The sequence below is a fragment of the Rhinopithecus bieti genome, unplaced genomic scaffold (assembly GCF_001698545.2).
Source record: "Rhinopithecus bieti isolate Rb0 unplaced genomic scaffold, ASM169854v2 scaffold_20860, whole genome shotgun sequence".
In the NCBI taxonomy this organism is placed as follows: Eukaryota; Metazoa; Chordata; class Mammalia; order Primates; family Cercopithecidae; genus Rhinopithecus; species Rhinopithecus bieti.
This window is the reverse complement of record NW_016809987.1, coordinates 12,008-19,326: the sequence shown is the minus strand read 5'-3', so window position 1 is coordinate 19,326 and position 7,319 is coordinate 12,008. Positions and strand designations below refer to the sequence as shown.

The following is a 7,319-nucleotide window of genomic DNA, read 5'->3' as shown; positions in this document are numbered from 1 at the left end:
GGGCGGCTCCGCGCCGGGGCGCGCTGGGGGCGGGTCGTTCTTAACTTGCGTCCGCCTGGGAAGCCGCTGAGGTTTCTGAGGGTCTTTGTTTGCCCTTATTTCTCTTTTGCTATTGAGATGAAGAGAAGGGAGGAAGTTCCTCTGTATCCCACAAAAGCACTTCTGAGCTGTTAGGCTCCTGGCTCAGCTTTGGGGTGCTGATCTATAAAATGTCTTTTGAATAATGTTTATCTTGAATTAATTTCAGAATTTCAGAGTATTACAAAACAAACAAAAATTCCCATGTACGGTTCGCCCAGATTTCCTAGGGGTTAACATCTTATTTTACCGAACAGTCAACAAAACCAGGATATTAACACCTACAGGCCTTATTCAAATTTCTCTACTCTCACCTATTTCCGTTTTGTAATTTAGGCGCCAAGACAGCATTGGGTTGTCCTGTCTTTCCTTGGAGAAATTTACATTTTAAACAGCAGCTCTCCCGCCCCTCAACCCCCTAGGGCCCTTTAGAGTGGCCTGGGGAGCTCCACGTCTCACCGAGGTGCTTTTTCTTGCCGAGTGTCTGGACCAGTTTAGTTGAGAATGCCCAGTTGGACGTCTGGGCAGCTGTGACCACCTCCTCCTCCCAGTGCTGCTCGTTCCTCCTCCCAGTGCTGCTGGGCTTGGTGAGTGGCACCTCTGTGCACCAGCCATAAGGTGCCGGAATCTAGGAGGCTTCCCTGATCAGCTTTCTCCCCTGCCCTACCCCCTCAACCAATTATTCAGACTTGATGGTTTCACATTTTGAGTCCTCCATAGGTGTGTCCGTTTCTCTCCATAGGCCCCACCCTTTTGCCGTAGGCTTTTTGTCCATCTTCATCAGCGTTGGGGCCTGCATACTCAGTTGTCCATACTGCAGCCAGAATAAGCTTGTTAACATACACCCTTCATTCTGTTATGCTCTGCCTGTAATTTTTTTTTTTTTTTTTTAAACTTCCCACTGCTCTGATAAAGACAGGCCGCCTTAACAGGGCCTTCAGGTCTCTGCAGGGCTGGTCCAGCCTCTTGTACCCTGTCTCCCGCAGATTCCCTACCCTGGCGGGACTGCTTTGCTTCTCCTGTGCTGTGCCTTTTGCCTGGGGTGCTATTCCTTGCCTGCTGAGGGAGTTGTTACTCTTTCTGCAGCTCTCCTTTAGGTTATCTTTTCCTCAGGGAGGTATTCTCTGACCTCCCTGACTAGGTCAGTTTCCGTTCTATGGGTTCTGATCAACAACACCTCCTTTCCTTCTTAGCCCTGTCATAATTACAATTTTATGCATACATGCCTGGCACCCAGTTTATACTTCAGATGTTTGCCAAACGAATGAAAAGGTGATAGTTGGCTGCCTAACAGCCTCTGTCTAGACATTATTCCCTTTGTGAGTTTGCTTGGTATGTGGGGGCACTGGCTACTGATGTCCCCTTCCTCTGTTGGTCGTCTCAGGCAGGGCAAGAAAGATGTAGGATCCACATGTGAGGGGATGGAGGGCCTGGGGAGCACAGCCTGCAGACTCCTGAAAGGTAGAATTGGGGAGCACAGCCTGCAGACTCCTGAAAGGTAGAATTGGGGAGCACAGCCTGCAGACTCCTGAGCACAGCCTGCAGACTCCTGAAAGGTAGAATTGGGGAGCACAGCCTGCAGACTCCTGAAAGGTAGAATTGGGGAGCACAGCCTGCAGACTCCTGAGCACAGCCTGCAGACTCCTGAAAGGTAGAATGGCTTTTTGCTGAGCTTCTTACCTATGTATCCGCCTCTGTCCTGGTTGAGTGCATTGTAATTATTAGACTCTTCACTGACATATTTCCTATGCATGGTTTCAGAGACTCTTTTAGGAGTATATTTTAGTTAGGGTCAAGCATATATCAAGAGCTTCTGGTTCTTTTCTAAATAGTTGTCTCAAAGCCAGATAGTAAAGATGAAAATGAAAAGTCTGCGGCAGGTTGAGATGGATGGGGTGCCCTGGAATGTGGCCATGTGGCTCTGTGGCATGATTAGTTTGGTTCAGCGAGTACTTATTGAGGGCCTGCTGCATGCCAGATGCCATGTTGCCTTCTTGGGATACAGAAGTGGGGTTGACCTGAAGATGGATTATTAGTTTCAATCTATTATGGTGAAAGCTGTGATAAGAGAAGACTTGATTGGAAGCCTGATGGATGAGAAGGACATTGCAGGGGATCCCACAGGCAGGGAATAGCACCCCAGGCAAAAGGCCAAAACAGAAGAAGAAAGCAGTCAGGCCAGAGTAGGAACCTGAGGAAGACAGGATACAAGGAGAGACTGGACCAGCCCTCGGGAGTGGTCTGAACCTACAGGCGGAACTGGGTGAGGATAAGGCTAGGGACCGGGCTGTGAATGACTTTGATTTTATTTCAGAGCTTGGTTGGATTGTGACCCAGGGCAAGCTCTTGGTAAGCTGTGAAGATGGGCTCATGCCCTAATGGCTGGAGGCTGTAGCAAGTGGATGGGGCCAGCCTAAGGCACAGTGGAGGAAAAGGTGGTAAACTGCTGAGAGGTGGAGCAACTGTGAAATGGTAACACAAGTCAGGCTTCCTGACCCAAACCTGGCTGGACCTGGGGAAGAAGTCAGACTGTTTGAGTTTTATCGGTCATACTGATGCATCCCTTAATGAAACATAATTTCTGCAGCAAAATGTGTGGATATTTATAGTGACAGAATTAGACATTATGAAGAGCCTCAGGTCAGTCCAGGTTTTGCTGCCAAAGAGTTTGTTGCAAAGTTTTGAAAGAAAGTTCATTTTTTAAAGCATATTTGGCTTTTGGAATTGCAGGTGAGGGGTTGTGGACCTGAAATTGTAGTTAACACTTGGGAAGCCAGGCCTGTTGTGTCTGCTTTACACACATTGACTCTTATCACTTTCACAATGCAATGAAGGTAAGTACCACGATGATCCCATTTTACAGGTGAAAGACAAGGGCACCAGGAAGTCTCCTTGGTAAGTGACTTTCCAAAATCACACAGCTCGTCACTGGTGGCTCCATATTACACATTTTTCCTGGGCTACAGACTTGTGAAAGGGGGTCGGGAGAGATTGCGGGACTGAGGTCTTTCTTTCGCATCTGCCTGCAGCAAGCCTGCCTTAGTGCCAAGAAGGTCAGAGCAGAAGGGGAGCTGGAGCCCCACAGACATCACAGTCACACACTTGGATTTACTGAAGGCCCATGGGGACTCATGTCCGTGATTAGTGGAGCTTATGATCTAATCAGGTGATGAGCTTTTCTCACAAGCCATAGAGGAATTTAAGTGTGATGTCATGTGGACCAGAGATGGTCAGAGGCCCTGTGTATGGATAAGTTGGGATGTGGGCTGGTTGGGCTTTGAAGAAATTCAGGTAAACAATTTTATAAGGATTTTATAAAGAGATTCTTCATAAGGGACACAGACTGTTACATGGGGAGATGACCTAATTTTCTTCTAGCCGTGCAAGATGTGTGTGTTCTGGAACATCACAGATGAACATCTTTTGCTTGCGACTCCCTCATCACTGCAGAGCAGCATTCCCATCAGGCACTAATTGGGTCAGCTGGAGAGTATTTCTTCAGGTGTTTCTTTGCAAGGGCCCCCGTGCCTGTGTGTGTTTGTGTGAGTGTGTAAAATATACATACCAAAATATATAAAATGCACAGGAACAGTTTAAAGAATAATGAACAACTCTGAATATCCTACTCAGTTTAAGAAATTGAACCTTGGCTGGGCGCGGTGGCTTAAGCCTGTAATCCCAGCACTTTGGGAGGCCGAGACGGGCGGATCACGAGGTCAGGAGATCGGGACCATCCTGGCTAACACGGTGAAACCCTCCGTCTCTACTAAAAAATACAAAAAAATAGCCGGGCGAGGTGGCGGGCGCCTGTAGTCCAGCTACTGGGGAGGCTGAGGCAGGAGAATGGCGTAAACTGGTGAGGCAGAGCTTGCAGTGAGCCGAGATCACGCCACTGCACTCCACCAGCCTGGGCGACAGAGCGAGACTCCGTCTCAAAAAAAAAAAAAAGAAATTGAACCTTATGAAAACTTTATTTTTTATTTCCATAAGTTTTGAGGAACAGGTGGTATTTGGTTACATGAATTTTTTTTTTTTTGAGACAGAGTCTCTCTCTGTTGCCCAGGCTGGAGTGCAATGGCACTATCTGTACTCACTGCAAGCTCCGCCTCCCGGGTTCACGTCATTCTCCTGCCTCAGCCTCCCAAGTAGCTGGGACTACAGGCGCCGCCACCACACCGGGCTAATTTTTCATATTTTTAGTAGAGATCCATGTTAGCCAGGATGGTCTAGATCTGACCTCATGATCCGCCTGCCTCGACCTCCCAAAGTGCGGGATTACAGGCGTGAGCCACCGCGCCCGGCCATGAGTAAGTTTTTTAGTTGTGATTTGTGAGATTTTGGTGCACCCATCACCCAAGCGTTATATACTGAACCCAATTTATAGCCATGCCCTTCTCATCCTTTCCCCTGGAGTCACCAGCGTCCATTGTGTCATTCTTTACCTTTGCATCCTCTTAGCTTAGCTCCCACTTATGAGTGAGAACATATGATGTTTGGTTTTCCATTCCTGAGTTACTTCACTTAGAATAATGGTTTTCATTTCCATCCAGTTTGCTGTGAATGCCATTAATTCATTCCTTTTTGTGACTGAGTAGTATTCTGTCTTATGTATATACCACAGTTTCTTTATCCACTCATTGATTGATTGGCATTTGGGATGGTTCCATGTTTTTGAATTGTGCTGCTATAAACATGCGTGTGCGAGTATCTTTTCTCATATAATGACTTCTTTTCCTCTGAGTAGATACCCAGTAGTAGCATTGCCAGATCAGATGGTAGTTCTACTCTTCGGTCTTTCAGGAATCCCCACACTGTGTTCCATAGTGGTTGTACTAGTTCACATCCCCACCAGCGGTGCAGAATGTTCCCTTTTCATTGCATCCTGGCCAACATCTGTTATTTTTTGATTTTTTTGATTGTGGCCATTCTTGTGTGAGGAAGAGGGTATCGCATTGTGGTTTTGATTTGCATTTCCCTGATCATTAGTGATGTTGAGCATGTTTTTCATAATGTTTGTTGGCCATTTGTGTAAATTCTTTTGAGAATTGTCCTTAACCCACTTTTTGAGGGGATTTTTTTTTTCTTGCGAATTTGTTTGAGTTCATTGTAGATTCTGGATGGTAGTCCTTTTTATTCTATATATTTTGAACTTATTAGATATACACAATTTAAAATTACTCTATTTTCCTGATTAGGCAAATCTTTTCTCACTGTAAAATGACCCTCTTTCTCTGAATTTTTTGTTTTATTGTACTTCATTTTATATTTTAATTGTAAAAAACATACAGTTTACCATTTTAACCATTTAAGTGTGCAGTTTAGTAGTACTAAGGATAATCATATTATTGTACAGCCAATCTCCAGGAACTTTTTTATCTTGCAAAACTGAAACTATACACATTAAACATTAACTCGCCGTTTCTCCTCCACAGCTTCTGTTAATCTGCATTCTACTTTCTGTTTCTCAGTTTTGACTACTTTAATTACCTCATGTAAGTGAAATTAAACACTGTTTCTCTTTTTGTAGTTGGCTTATTTCACTTAGTATAATGTCCTCAAGGTTTATTTACATTGTAGTCTGTAACAGGATTTCCTTCGTTTTAAGGCTGAATAATATTCCATTGCATCTATCAATTCCATTCATTCATCAGTTGACACTTGAGTTGCTTCTGTCTCTTGGCTGTTGTGAATAGTGCTGCTTTGAAAATGCACTATAGGCCGGACGGACACAGTGACTCAAGCCTGTAATCCCATCACTTTGGGAGGCCCGAGGTGGGCGGATCCTGAAATCAGGAGATTGAGACCATCCTGGCTAAAATGGTGAAACCCCGTCTCTACTAAAAATACAAAAAATTACCCGGGGATGCTGGCAAGCACCTGTAGTCCCAGCTACTCAGGAGGCTGAGGCAGGAGAATCACTTGAACCCGGGAGGCGGAGCTTGCAGTGAGATGAGATCACGGCACTGCACTCAAGCCTAGGCAACAGAGACTCCATCTCAAGAAAAAAAAAAAAAAGCACTATAGACATAGATTTCCGAGTTCCTGCTTTCAGTTCATTTGTTCAACATAGTATTGGAAGTCTTAGAGCAATTACTGAGAAAAGTAAAAGCCATCCAAATTGGAAAGCAGTAATTACAACTATCTGTGTTTGCAGATGACATGATCTCATATGTAGGAAACTCTAAAGATTCCACAATTGCAGAATTGCAGCAATTTGTATTTGCAGCAAAATTAACAGCAAATTGTATTTGCTGAATACAGCACAGTTGCAGGATACAAAATAAACACACAAAAATCAGTTGCAGCCAGGCACAGTGCCTCACACCTACAATCCCAGCATTTTGGAAGGCCAAGGCAGGCAGATTACTTGAGCCCAAGAGTTTGACACCAGCCTGGGCAACATGGAGAAACCCCATCTCTACAAAACATAGAAAAATTAGCTGGCATGGTGGCATGTACCTGTAGTTCTAGCTACTTAGGAGGCTGAGGTGGCAGGATCACCTGAGCCTGGAGAGGTTGAGGCTGCAGTGAGCCATGATTGTGAAGTGGGGTCGCTTGTCTTGGGAAATACCCAAGGTTCGTTGTCTGACGCTAAGGAAAACAAGATGTAGACGCACAGGGTGTGCATTTAAGAGCGGAAAGTTTAATAGGCAAGATAAACAAGAGCAAAGCTCCCCCATATAGAGGGAGAGAGGTTCCAAATGGATCTCCCTGTTCACAGTGGGATGTATTTGATTTTATAGAGGGGCTGAAGGAGGTGGTGTCTAATTTACATAGGGCCTAGGGGATTGGTTGAACCAGGTGTGCCACTTACATAGCCCACAAAGAGGCTGGCCATCTTACCCTAATCTTTTATTATGCAGATGGCATCTCTGCCTGGCCGGGGCTGTGACACCCACACATGTGACTTTGACAAAGAGAAGGGAGGAGAAAACTTCCAGGATATACCTGGCTTCTGACACACCTGCAGGCGTTCACCTATGCAAGCTTCCACCTTTCTTATCTATGCTTGAGGCTTGATTTTTCAGTCTGCTTTTGTTAGAAAAGAAAGGATTTGGGGCTGCTTTTATTAAAAGAACAACCTTACTGAGGACTTCTATACCCTCACTAACTGCCTGAGTAATTTATTTTAACTCCTAAATCAATTGTCCCACTGTATTCCAGGCTGGTCAAAAGTGTGAGACCCTGTCTTTAAAAAAAAAAAAAAAAAAAAAGGGGGGTTTTTTTAAATATAAAAAAAA

The 7,319-nt window shown here is 45.0% G+C and overlaps 1 protein-coding gene across 4 annotated transcripts in view; it reads left to right on the top strand.

Annotated features, from left to right (window-relative positions):
- PGBD2 (piggyBac transposable element derived 2) overlaps positions 1-7,319 on the top strand; it is a 20,507-nt gene that overhangs the window by 2,492 nt on the left and 10,696 nt on the right. Inside the window, exon 2 of one of the 4 annotated variants that reach the window (XM_017891105.1) lies at positions 2,942-2,973. The exons of 2 other annotated variants lie outside the window; for them this stretch is intronic. The gene's annotated coding sequence lies outside the window, so the exon portion shown is untranslated. Of the gene's footprint in view, positions 1-2,941; positions 2,974-5,555; positions 5,571-7,319 lie in introns of those variants that run through there. One more of the 4 variants, XM_017891107.1, reaches the window with a different exon arrangement.